This window comes from Dendrobium catenatum, unplaced genomic scaffold (assembly GCF_001605985.2).
Source record: "Dendrobium catenatum unplaced genomic scaffold, ASM160598v2 fragScaff_scaffold_807, whole genome shotgun sequence".
In the NCBI taxonomy this organism is placed as follows: Eukaryota; Viridiplantae; Streptophyta; class Magnoliopsida; order Asparagales; family Orchidaceae; genus Dendrobium; species Dendrobium catenatum.
This window is the reverse complement of record NW_021319269.1, coordinates 1,174,793-1,189,560: the sequence shown is the minus strand read 5'-3', so window position 1 is coordinate 1,189,560 and position 14,768 is coordinate 1,174,793.

Sequence of the window (14,768 nt, the reverse complement as noted above, 5' to 3'; positions counted from 1 at the left end):
GTCAACCTGAACACGAACCGGGTCGGGTTCGGTAAGGGATTTCGACCCGTTCGTAAATCGGGTTGGGTTCAGGTTGACTCAGAAACCAGAAATCAACCCAATTAGACCCATTTTTTATTAATTTAAGAGGATTTTAATAGATTTTTATTAAATAAGTAAATGATATTTCAAAAAATTATAAACATTATTGCCAAAATTAAATTAATCTTGATTTATTTTAAATTAATTGAACTAAATCTTACCTTAATTTGATTTAGATTTAAATAAATTTAATTAAATAAAAAATTTAATTAAATATACCAGAATCGGGTCAGGTTTGGGTTGACCTGGACCCGAAGCGGGTCGGGTTCGGGTTCGGTAAACCGACCCGTTTGCAAAAATGAGTCGGGTTCAGGTCGGGTTGAACAGTATCAGGTCAATTTCGGGTTGGACCCGAACCCGACCTATGACCCAGTTTTGACAGCCCTACTAGTGCTTAAGAGGGTTATTCATGATGTAGAGAAATTATATATAAGGTTTATCTAGCATAAGCAGGATGGGAAGCAGAGGTTGCACTATGTTGCTTGGGAGGAAATCTGTAATCCAAGGAATGCTGGTGGTTTGGGTGTTCAGTCTATCACTACCAAAGCATGTACTCTACGGGCAAGGTTGGCTTGGAATAATATACAGAAACCTGACTCTTTACTGCACCGAACGATTAAGTCTAAGTTTGGTAATAATGTCTTAAATGACAATGGCTTGAAAAGTTCTTCCAGTGTTTGGAAAATGTTAAAGGATGGAGGTAAACATTTGAAACCCATTGTAAGATGGAGAGTGGGAGGAGGAGATAAAATTCAGGTTCTAAGTGATATTTGGCTGCTGGATAAATGTCTAAATGATTAGCCAACCTTTGTTGACTATGATGCTCTGAAAAATTTGAAAGTCTGGCATTTCATTTCAGAAGCTGGGGAGTGGGATGAAGGAAAGCTTCTCGTTTTTCTCCATAAAGATCTTGTCAGCCTTATCAGGAATGTGCAAATTGATGGCCAGCGTGAGGATCAGCTAGAAACCGTCTGTAAGTTTTCGGGTAAAACGATTTCTGCGTTGGCTTATGACAATGTGATGAAAGGGAGAGGTGTTAGTGATGATGAGGGATTTTACAGTTCGCTTAAGAGTTTAAAGGTGAACAATAATGTGGAAAATTTTTGGTGGCATTTTAGTAAGTTTGCTATTCCCACAAATCACTTCCTTAAGTTTCGAAGACTTGCAGATGATGATCTTTGTGCTAGAGGTTGCCATAAGGTGGAGAACTATGATCACATTATTGTTCACTGTAAGTACCTTCAAGAAATCATTTATAAAATTTGAGAATGGGAGTTTTGTATTCCTGTTTTCCATTCTTTGGAGTGCTGTTTAGCAGAGCTGAGAAGGAGCTCTGGCCGTAATTCTGGTATGGCTAAAATATATTGTGTTGTTGTGTTTTTGAACTAGAAAAATTGTAACTTAGTTAAGCATGGTAAAGCAGCTATGTCATGTTCTTCAGTGGCTTCGAATGTGATTTCTCTAGCCGTTTTGAACTCCTCTCCATATCTAGCTAACTGGGGTGCTAATCTCCCAAGGGAGTTCTATAATACTTTGCGCCCTCCACCGCTAGATTGGATCAAGATCAATATGGATGCATCCTTGTTGAGTTCAAATAGAGGTGGTATTTTCAGAGACCATAAAGGCAGACTTTTTCTAGCTTTTGGAAGTAATAAGACTCATTGGGACATTGCCCAGCCTGAGATGGAGGTGATTGTGGATATTAAAGATTTTATACAAACTTGGATGCTTCAAAGTAAAAGTATTATCATTGAAAGTGATAATGCTAATGTGATTACATTCTTACAAAATTCTTTGAAGAAAGTTTATTGGCACTTGGATAATTGGTCGGCCAAAGAGCTTTACTTCTTTAATGACTTTAATAAGGTTATTTTTCAACATGTTAATAGGGAATGTAATAAAGTAGCTGTTTTTTGTGCTACTTTAGCTTTAGATAGTAGCTTTACTTTTGATAGCTTTTCATTTGGTAGCATTCTGATCCCCTTGATTGATTTAATCAAGGATGAGATGTTACCATTATAGTTTGTATCTAGGTTTGTTCCCGTTCTTTCTTTTTTAAATGCATTGCTTTTGCTTCAAAAAAAAAAAAAGAGGGATTAGAGAAGTGTGTCATTTGCCTAAGGTATCCACTGTAAATCAAAATGCTAGGATCATCCTACATGTTCTTAGAACCCCTTTAATTCCTAAAGCTGGTGACCGTATCAATATTACTCCTCTTCTTTCCACTATCACTTACCTTATCATGACTGGGTAACCTATAAATGAAGCCCAACTCATTATTGGCTGTATTTATGGACTTTTTAAAATTGGTCATGTCTCTCATAAAAGAAAGAAAAACATTGTTTAAGGACACCTAGTGACCTACATTCTTGAGAAGAAGTATAATCTAGTTCATCCTAATATTCATCTAGAAATTCCTATCAACTTCACTGATGCTTCATTTCGAGTAATTTTTAGGAGAGGTGATGGAAGTGAGGATTCTAAGGGAGAAGGGAGGCACCTACACCTACACCTGCACCTACACCTACACCTGCACCTGTGCCTGCTCGAGGACCAGCCTTTATGGAGATGGTCAAGTGCTTTGACATAATTGAGAGTCATTTTTATCAGTGCTTTGATCAAATTTTGACTCACCTACACCAACAGGATGCTCAATATCAGCAGGATATGGGTTGGATTCTAAGTCAGTTCGATTCAATGAACACCAATATGGTTATGATGAATAGCAATTTTAATATCTTTAACCATCCACCTCCTTCAGACCAAGGACCCTCAAAGTGATAGAAATGCTTCTTATGTGATTGTCTTTTTTAGTGCATAGTGATATGATGTAATGATATTTTAGTTTTATTTTGTTAGTGTTTTATGTACTTATTTTATGTTTAATTTTTTGATGTTATGTTTGTGCTGTTATTGATATCATCTAAGCGTTCATTGTATCTCTTTGATAACTTGATATCAATAAAAATTGTGTTGACTTATTTTAGTTTATTTTGGTCTCTATTAGAAATGTTTGTTAGCCTATATGAGTATCCTGACATAATTAATCTAAAAAGTGGTATAATATGATGAGCAATATAATAATTAATTTTATTAGAAAATCTAATTTTTTTTAAAAAAATGTTAATTTATGACTCAATTAAGTTAAGACTATCAAATTCATGTTCTTTTTAGGCAATGAAAATTTTAATATTATTATTACAATTTTGATGTCTTATTATTCTTTTATTTCTCTTTTCAATATAATTATCTTTGTACTGAGAGAAGTTTGAGTTTTTAGATTATTGATTTTGAAAAGATCAATTAAAAAAATAGAAATGTATAAGTGTACAAAAATCAAAAGTGCGCAATGGTTCATAAATTAAAAAGAGGCACAAAGTTAGCCCAAATACATAAATATGCATAAAGTGTGCCACAACTATTGAAAAGATATGCAATGTCACCATAAGTATATGTTCTTTCCTTTATCTTTTAATCTTTAATTTCAAATTAATCTAATGTTCAATTATATTTTGTATTGGAAATGGACTTAAATTAATTTTTATTTTGTCACCTTTGCAAAAATTCTCCTTATCTAATTGTCTAGAATATTTCATGACATTAATATATTTATCTTGTCGATGTTATATCTTAATTTAAATATTATGAATTTTTATTTTCCTATAACGACCATTAATCTTGTTATTACAATTATAACTCAATCTCTTTTAGGAACAATTATCAAAGGCTTCTCATATGAATTCTTACATTTTTATTGTTTTTTCTTCTTCTCTTTTTGATGTTGTCAAAAAGGGAGAGAAATATTATTTTTTTGCATTTAATTTTTTTCAATGTTCATGTTTGTTATAGTTGTTTTATTTTTTGTCTTAAAGTATTTTGTGTTTTGTGTGTTTTGTGATCTTTGAAATATTTTTTTAAATTTTTTTTATTGATTTATTCTTAATAAAAATTCACTAATATTCACATGCTTTTGTTTTAGGGGGAGTTAAGGAGAAATTTATGATTAAGGGTTTACTCAAACAATAATGGTTGTTCTATCATCAAAAAGGAGGAGATTGTTGAGACAATTGCTATTTAGTTTTGCATGTTTGATATTCTTGCAACTTGTATATTTTTTATGATTCCAAATATTATGGCTTTGATTATTATTTCTTCTAATATATTTTTGGAAGAATTTTTTTGGTCTTGTGTGTACTAACATTTCAAGGAAATTATACTTCGGATTGTTGAAGACTTTAAATCAAGATCAGTTTAGAGTGTATTATAAATTGAAGTTTGTAGTTTTCATTTTATAGAGTCTGAGAGAGTGTGATTGTAATTGAGTAACTAAGCACACACATCGGGGGAGAGTTTTTAAAATTTTTATTTTAAACTAATTATACAGTATGATACTATTTTGTACGGGATGATCTCGTCAGTTATTTTCCCTAATGAGCAATGGAGCGAATAGAAAGGACAAAACTTTTCTAAGTATAGATCATACATATGATATTTTTTATCATACCAAGATGATGGCCTTCGGTTCATCTTCGAATGAAGAATGTACGAATGATATTTTTGATCATAATGGGATGATGGCCTCTGGTTCATCCTCGAACGAAGATCATACTTATGATATTTTTTTATTGTACCTGGATGATGGGCTCTAGTTCATCCTCAAACGAAGATTGTATGAACAATATTTTTTTTATCTTATTGGGATAATGGGCTATGGTTCATCCTTGAACGAAGATCATATGGATGATATTTTTATAGTTTCGGGATGAAGGGCTCTGGTCTATTTTCCTTCATTTTTTCATGGTGGTTCGTATATACAAAGTTTGAAATTTTTCTCTTCTTATCAGATGATTATCATGTACGAAATGATTTTGTACTGATTCACAATAAGTTCACATGAAACAATATTTGAAATGTTTGTATATACGAATATACGATAGTGCGATACGATCGTGGATGGTCAAATTTGAAAAATTCAATTTTCTGGATGGTTTTCCATGTCTTTTGTATAAAAGGTCCACTAAAAACTGACACTTAATCATTTTTTCATTTGGTCTTTGTGATTTGTAAAGGGCAATTGAAGGAGAGAGTGTTTAAGAGAGATTTCTTCCTAGTAGAGCATGAATGGTTCACAAGGTTACTAAAAGGTAAGGTTCTCTGTGTGTGATTTGTGTTTCTTCACTCTTTCTCTTGTCTTTTTTTATTTCTCTTGTGAAGGTCTTTCAAGAAGATCCGATTCTCCGCCAACACTTGAAGAGTGTAAATAGCCTGAGGTTCTCTTCCTACACTTGGAGGGTGTAAAAGGATAAAGGTTCTATGCATACACTTGGAGAGTGTGAACAGCCGAAGGTTCTCTATCTATACTTGGAGGGTGTGAAAGGATGAAGGTTCTCTGCCTACACTTGGATGGTGTGAAAGGATGATAGTTCTCTGCCGCATCGGGGATAAGTGGAAGAGTGTTTTGTAAAGGCTTCTCTGTCTTGCTGTGGGAGCAAAAGGAGAGTCATTTTAGTAATAGTACAATACTTGAAGTGGGAGGATTGAGGGAGTGGATCTAGGTTGTGTTTGAACTAACCACTATAAATATTTGTTTTTTATTTTTGCTAATTATTTACTTACTTTAAGTCATTAATTCTAAGATTGAAAAATTATTTTGAGAACTTTTAAATTAACTTACTATGAATCATTAATTAGTTTCAAAATTTTAATCCAAGAGTAATTTTTTAAATTACCAATTCACCCCCTCCCCTCTTGGTTAGCCTTGGGACATTAAACTAGGTTTAACAACCTAATTAAGATTTAACAAAAATCAACAATTTCTCTGTAAGTTAACATTATAGTGTCAAAGTGTGAGGAAAAATTTCAAAAAATTTAATATTGAAGCACCAACCATGAAAGCTAATGGCATTCATCTTCTACAACATCATGATAGAGCATTTAGAGAAAAGAAGCACCATGTCGAATAAATCAATAATTGTGTCAGGTCAACAAACAACCACAATAGAGCACATTTAGTAGTGTTGAGGCCCTAGTTTTATTTGTAACAAAGTGGTGCTACTCTATCAAGAGTAATGATGCTTAAGTTTATTTATGCTATGTATGATAGTTTTTTTAAAAAATAAATAAATAAAAAATCAAAGGATAGAGAGTGACATTTTGTGGAGGGATTGGTCATCCTTGTAGATAGAAAAATCACACTTAAGAATGAAAAGGCGTGTAGAGAGTGAAGGGGTAAGGGGAGAATCACTTTTGGAAGAGTCCATCTGCAGGATTTATTTTAGATTCTTCACTTTGAGTGTTAATTTCTTCATATGTTTTTATTTGAACTCTTATCTTGAGCATGTAATGGAAAGTATTATATTCAATTCTATTTTTATGGCCGGCTAAACTCTACTTTTGAATTATTGACATAAAAATCCACATATATTTTAATATACTCATAAGAATGTGAATTATTATTCTTAATATATCTAATGTTTTAATTTTTTTTTTTTAATGGCCATGCTAAATTTAAAATCTTATTTAATATATTGCCTCGGGGAGAAATGTAAGAATAAACAAAAGTATTTAAATGGAATGCTTTCTTACCAAGACATGATGATTAGGATTTTAAGATCTATGGAGATAACATAACTATAGAATGGCCATAACCTTTCTACACTACTTTACATGCTTAATAGATATCCAAAAGGTGCATATGCTCTGATTCATTACTATTATAGATGAGTTTTCTTAGGAAAACATAAATTCATTTATCATTATTATCTAAAAATATCTTTATTTTTTGTTATCTTAACTATTTTCTACACTTTTTTTCTAGTAATTAACCCTTAGTTTATTGCATATAATAAATTTATTAGTTTGAGTTGGTATTACTATAGTCAATTTATGTTCACCCGTTTCCTCATGTGTTTGACACACTTCTCATAACAATTTATTACTTAATCGGCATGTGCACTAGCAACAGTTGGGACAATTTTATAGAAGAATTTATAGTGTCATATAATTTAATTAACATATAATTTAGCCACCCATAAAGCATAACTCTCTCATACACAAAGTATAATCCCTCATCAATTCCCTAGGCAATTTCGGAGAAAAGCTTTTTATAATCAAGTGCCTTTAAAAGATACTTCATTTTTTTTAATAAATGATTATTATAGGTGAATGTCTATGATTGAGGTTTTATTTTTAAGAAATTATCTATTTTGAGCGGGTTCCTTTGATTGAGGTTTTCTTAGAGAAATGGTCTTTCTAGATCGGTGTCTTTGATTGAGGTTTTGTTTATATGCAAAATAATTTTGTAAAGTGGAAAAGAAAATTTTATCAAAAGAAAAGAAATAATAATATAGATATAATAAATATAATACCTCCTTTGTGGGTATAATAGCTTAAGGTCATCGGTGCTCCAAGTTTTTTTAATTTTGTTTCTGTTGTGAGTTTATTGACTATATATGATTGGCTTGGCTTATTATTTGATGATATAGATAACTTCCCAAGTTACATACAAATATGTAGAGTGTAGAGTGACAAGCGGTAGCATCTACTTTCCTTAGGACTAGGTCTCAAAGTTTGATGGTTTTCTTTTTAACAGGAGCGAGCGAGAAGGGTTGAGCAAGCAAAAATGGCGGAGCGAGCGAGCGAAAGGGCGGAGCGAGTGACGAAGGCGATCATGAAGATTTTGGTAGAACCTGGGAGATCAGTGGTTCTCCATCAGCCTGGCATGGCCGATGGAGGTTCTTTAAAGAATCTGGGTAGAGAGGCATTGGATTTTAGAAAGTTTTTGGCGGACCTACCTAAGACTTACTGTGCTTCTCCATCAATCACAATTGGATAATGTCTGGGTTTATTATTCTGATTTACCTTTCTTGATTGAAGTTGGTAAGTTTACATATCTGTATGTGAAATTTGAGGAGGATTTTTTTTTACTCAATGGTGGATTGTGTTTTTTTTTATGAAATTTCTATTTGGTGGTCGATTTTGGCCTTGAATCTAATGGGGAATTGTTTGGCCGAAGATGGCTTGAGGCGTGATTGTTCTACTTTGATAAGATTTGAGAATTATGGTGGTATTTGTTGCTTGATTATGTATGAATTTAGTAATAGCCTTGATTCATTTCTTGGAGCTGGAATATTTTTGGGTTTGACGTTTGAACCTGGGAGTTTCTTTATGAGGATTTAGATGTTATTCAAGGAATTTTGGTGTGGTTTTTTATTTTATAAATGTGGTCAGTTTTGTCTTTAATATTTGGTTAAAAAGATTGTTTTTATCCTTTTTCAATTAAGGATTGGAAATATTAAGTTGTGGAATGAGATACAAGATCAATTGGGAGAACTTTTGTGCAATATTTTTTCTCTTCAAGAATCTGGGAGAATTGGATAAAGCAATTTTCTTAGTGTGTGAATCCTTGTTATACGACAGGATTTCTATTTTCCTGAAGAAACATGGAGTTAATGTTGATGTTACCACTAGTTATGAAGCTATTTTTATGAATTTGATTGGATCATCCAAGGATGGTAGATCGGGTAAATGCTCTGGTGAAGCCGGTGTTATTGGAGCAATTATAATGTTGGCTAGTTTTTTGGATTTTCATAGAAGTGTTGAAGCTAGTTTTAAATGGGATCTTTTCCCATCTAAACTTAAAATGGTTGCCATTTTGGTCTTTCAAGAACAAGTCTTATTTTTTGGAGACTTGAAGGATTCAAATATTACTGGTTTTTTTCTTGCCAGTATGATGTGTGTGGTGGTGATTTTCAGTTTGTATGAATTTGGTTATGAAGAGGCCGACTGATTTGACTCTTGAGGTGGGAGTTGGTGTTATTACTTTGTCGACGTTGATTGGCTTGTTCATGACAACTTTGGTTGGTTGCGTTGAAGTATCAGCAGATTCTGCTCTTAGCTGGAGCTTGTTCTACCCTAAGACTGTTGATGGAGGTCCGGTTCATGTTTGGGAAGCTGTATTAGAATTTATTTTTACTTTTCTTGTAGCAAGTTATCATTTGCTTTGGTTTTTTATAGGTTTTTCCCACCTTTTTGAAACCGTTGTAATAAAATGTGGGATTTTTACTAGGTTTCATTTTATGTCTATTGGGAACTCTAGGATACTAACCAACCTTTTAGGTTGTTTCAATATTTGGTATCCCCATCACCCCAATGGATTTAAAATGGAATTTAGTGGATCACATATCCATTATGATAGTTTTAAAGGGTTTGCTTTTGCTTTCTAGTTTGTAATAGTTGTTTTTTCTTTTTAATGATATATGCATTTCTTCAAAAAAATGGATATTATAGTACTTTGTATATGTTCACTTTTATCTTCTTGTTATAGATTTGTTTACACTCAAAGTTCTTCTAATAAGTCAATGGCTATTTTTAAGCCTACTTGATTGGGTGCTTCCCATTCCCTATGTTCCACGGATGTGTAATGAGTTGTAAATATCACTTTATGGATCGGTAATTCAAGCTCCATTGGTAGTATGACCTATGTATTGTGCAAGAGTGAGAAGGGTTTAGGTTTTATGGTGGTTGTTAAAGTTGTTCTAGGGCCCCAAAAAATTTATGGAAGTAGGTCTACCCACTTTCTTTTAGTTCCCTCAACTTAATTCTTGAGGAGAATGAATATGGGCTTATTAGGGATTTTCTTGTCTATTAATTAGTGGATGATGACGGATGTGAACTAGAGGTAGATGCCTTAAACATTGCATAATTCTTTGAGGCTTTGATCAAACAATTTTGGTCCATTATATGTGATGATTGAGGAAGGAATTTAATTCCATTAAGTAATGTTTATTTAGATGAAGTTCCAAACTATGGTTAAAGTTACATAATTGCGTGCATTCACTTCAATCCATTTAGTGAAGTAGTCAATCATGAAAAGGATGAATCATCTTTGTCTCGCTATTGGTGGAACAAGACGAACAAGTCCATGCACCATATGGAGAAAGGCCAGGGATTTAAGATCGAGTGTAACTTGTATGAACTATTGGATCAAACTTCTCTGACATTGTATGCATTTCCAACATAATTCTTTAGCAACTTTTATCAGAGTAGGCTAGAAATAACCTTATGTAAGGATTTTATAGAGTGAGTTCTTTCGTTAAATTGGCTTCAAAATTTATCTGCATGGATCTCCTTTTGTAAAGCCTCATTGTGGTCTTCCCACACATAATTGAGACTAAGTGAGAAGGATGATCTACTAAATAGGTAATCTCCTACTAGTAGAAAGTTAGTTTCACTAATCCTAAATTACCAAGGATCTCAAACATTACATTGATTATTCGAATATTTAAATACTTGATTTAAGGATTCATCCAACTCATTGGATATGGAGTTAGGGGTTCTGCTTGTATTAGAGATGCTTCATCTTCCTTGATGGTAGATGCAGAGACTTGTATCACTTATTTTTTGTTAATATTTCCTTACTTAGAAAGAAAGTCAACAAGTCGATTTTATTCCTTAAAATTTGAGTGATCTTGAAATGCTCAAGTATGTTGATCTTAATTTGGACTTCAAACACATATTTAAAAAGGGAATCTTCTTTAACTTTATTTTTATCATTGATTTTGTTTTCCATTAATTTCAAGTCTTAATAGATAACTAGGCAAGTGACACCTAATTTGGAAGTAAATAGAAGTCCTGTAAGTAAGGCTTCATAGTAAGGCTTCAAACTCAACTTAGTAAGGCTTAATAACAAATCAAAGTCTTAAAGGAAGGGACACAACTCTCTCCTAATTGAGTAATGAAATAGTTGAGCTTATTGATTTTGCTAATGAGTCACTAGATTTCTTTGGCATTTTTGGGTACCTTCATGTTGAGTCAGAGCTGGATTCATAAAAACAAATTTTTAAAAACTTTTGAATTTTGATCCATGGATAATTTTTCTAATCATAATATTACGGAAGGATATTCAATCACCATACCACCTTTGTTTGAAAATTTTATGTGTTTTTTTTTTTTCGGTTATAGATGGAATTAAAACTGATATTCCTTTTAATCAATGGAATAGGGAAGAACAAATAATTACTCAATTGAATGCAATATCATTAAACTTTTTGTTTTTTGCTTTAAATTCTGAAGACTTTATGTTAGTTTCCACGTGCACTACTGGTAAGAAAATTTGGGATAAATTACACACCATATATGAAGCCACTAGTGAAATCAAGATATCCAAGTTGAAATTTTTAATGCTTGATTATGAAAAATTTTGCATGAAACCTTATGAGACGATATTAGACATGTAATAGAATTATTCAAATTATTACATCATTGCATGCTTTAGATAAAGAGTTTTCAAACCTTGAAAAAGTTAATAAAATTCTATGTTGTCTACTTGATAAGTTTGATGCTAAAGTTGTTGCTATTTGTGAATCAAAGAATTTGAATGAATATTCTATTGATAATTTGATTGGCTCACTCATTACCTATGAACAAAGTTTGGGTCAAAAAATTTTTGATGTAGGTGAGATGATAGTGATAAACGCTAAAGACTCTGAAAAAAGTGGCTTAGTTGGTGTTAAAAGTGATGACTTATCAAGCAAATTAAAAATCCCACCAAAGCATAAGCATCAACAAAAGCAGAATAAAGGTAAAAATGATAAGAATAGTAAGATTTCTTCTGACGTTGTTTGCTTTAGATGTAGGAAACCTGGACATATGAAAAATCAGTGCCATAATTTAAGATCTTATCCTGGAAGATAAAAGGATAAAGCTAAGTAAATTATAGAAAAGGCTAGTAATGTAAAGCAAAAAATCTCCTAGGCAGACCTGGTTTCTGAAGCATCGGAGCAGGAGCAGGATGGTGTTTAAAAGCCTTACTTATTTTATTTTTTGTTATGTTTTAATTTTTTTTTTGTAGTGATTTCCTTTCTTTTCTTTTTTCCTTTTTTGTCTTGAGTGTTGTATTCTTTTTTTTTTTTTTTGTGAAGTTTTCACTAATCAACACACATATCACTTTTTTTAAGATCTTTTTTTTAAATAAAAAGTCTATCTCTTATTTTTTTTTAATTCTTATGTAAGTTGTGGTTGACTTCTCTAAAAATAGTCAAAGAAAGGACACTCATGATTTTGACTCTCAATCTCTATTTCCTAAAAGAGGTTATTCTACTTTTGATTTAAAGTCTTCATCATGTTTTAAATTGGATTTTGAAATTGAACTTTTTCATCTCCCTACATTTTATCTATCGCATAAGAATGTTTTGCAAGTTGTTGAATCTATCTCATAATTTTCTTAATCAAGTGGTCCAATTTGCCTATAGAATTGGTTTACTTTTGCTTTTAAAATTTCAGAAAGATAGCATATTCTAAAATAAAAAAAAATTGGCCAATGACGTCAAATCAAAAAAATGGCCAATAACGCCAAATTAAGAAAGATATACAAAGTGTATCAAAAATTAATAGATGCGCAAAGTGCGCCAAAAAACTGACAAGAGGTATAAAATGAGCCCACAAAGAGTACGCTTACTTTTTTCGTGTTTACTTAAAGCTTAAGAAAACCCTTGATATTTTTGGTACTTGATCTTGAAAATCATATTTCTTTATTCACCAATTTTTGCATCAATCTTCGATTAGATATATTTTATGTAAGGAGTTTTAAAAAATTAGTATTTCTTTTTATAATTTATTTCTTGATTTAAATATTGGATTAAAACATTTTTGAGCCTTTAAAAGAACCTAAGTTTGGATTAATAATTTCTGAATTTCTTACCTTTACTAAATTATGCATAGTGAATCCATTCCTTTCTAAGTTTTTGATTAAACCTAAGAGGCAACTTTCTCATTTTTTTAAAGATTTTCTTTTGTGCCCCTTCCCTTTTTGATAATTTCAAAGGGGAGAACGTATTTTTGTATTTGTATCTTTTTTGTTCTCTTTCAAAAATTAAAAACCAAAAAAAATTTTGATTTCTCCTATTTTTTAAAGTTTTATTCTAGTGAGGGGGAGATTAGGAGAACATGATTTCTTTTTTGCAAATTCAACTTGTAATGTTTGTCATCATAAAAAAGGGGGAGATTGTTGCGGATCTATACTCATGGATTATGATTTTGATGATAGCAAACACTCTTATTTCTCTATGACTACCTTATCTACTGACATTTTAGGTCCACAAGATCAGACTGCAATTTGAAATCAGCTCAAGATTGGGTAGACTATGAAAATTCGTTAGGGATGTTAAGCCCTATGAACTTAGTCCCAAGCTGACCAAGAGGGGGGGTGAATTGGTATTTAAAAAAATTCTTTTCCCAAAGAACAAAAATCACATAAACCAAAATCACACCACGAGAAAAATAAATAATGCGGAAATTAAAGTGCGGAAGCAAGAAAACAATAACACAGAGATTTATAGTGGTTCGGTCAACTTGACCTACGTCCACTCCTTGGAGGCACCCTCCAAGTATTGCACTATAAACGTGACTCTCCTTTAGCCCCCACGGCTAGGTGGAGAAGCCCTCACAAAGAACCTATTTTTGCCACCCCGGTAAGGCAGAGAACCTATCTCCTTTTGCTTCCTCCTGAAGCTGGCAAAGAACCACAACCAGATGCTGACTCCTTACCTCTACCGACCCTTCCACGGACGAGAAACTCTAGATGAAGAAGAAGCATAGTGATCCTTGAAGCAACCCTTGTGAATCCCCTCACAAGCTCCCCCTCACAAGATCCTCTCTCTCTCCCTCTCTCTCTTTCTCTCCTCAAGGCCTTCTCCGGTCAAGGCAGCAGTAAAAAGGTTGTTCAAAATGTTGAATAAGAGTTCCTAAATAGAAGAACTTCAAAGAAGCTCATTAATTACAAGTTGCCAACAATATCGTCCAGGCCGATACAAACATCGGCCTGGCCGATCAGTACAAAACTCAGAAGATCGGCCCCGACAATCAGTTCAAATCAGAGGAAAATCATCCAGAGCATCGCCCTTAATTCGAGCTGGCCAATATTTATCGTCCTAAAGTAACTAAGGTTTTTGAATAGATCATCTTAGCCGATCCTGCGATCATCCAAGACGATATGATCGTATCAATCATCCTTAATTACTCCCTTGATTTCCTGATCAATTAAGTCATAATTTGTGAATATCGTCCAGGTCGATCAATGATCGTCCTGGTTGATTATTTAAAAATACAATATACCTTAATTATCTATGGCAGCAACTTCTTTCTATTTTGAGCTTATCATCCTAGCCGATACACGTATCTTCCAGGCTGATTTGTTAATGACGGCTGCCTTAAATAAGAATCCATATTTAGACTTTCTATTTTAAGCCTGATCATCCAGGACAATGTAAATATCGTCCTGGCCGATATGAGTAAAAACAAAAATTCTAATTCTCTCAAGTGTATGTGTGTGGTGTTACTTAGCATCAGTCTCTTTGACCATTACAAATAGACTCAAGAAGAGAAAAAACAAAGTACAGACTGACTCAACCCTAAACCTACTCAGTCTTTGAAATCGGTGATAAACTCACTAAAATTTTAGACTTTTAAAATTATGAGTATAAAACTTTCACACCCTCACGAGCCTCACGTATCCAGGCGAAAACAAAGAGCGGCATGCAATCGCCAAAAAAACTAGTAAAAACAAATAATCCTAAAGGCAATCAAATCATCACATCAAATACAAATTAATTAATAAATGTCCATAGGCAAAATTGCCTTGCTTATTACAAACCAGAATATTACAGAAAGTAAAGTGGCCGGGCACCACT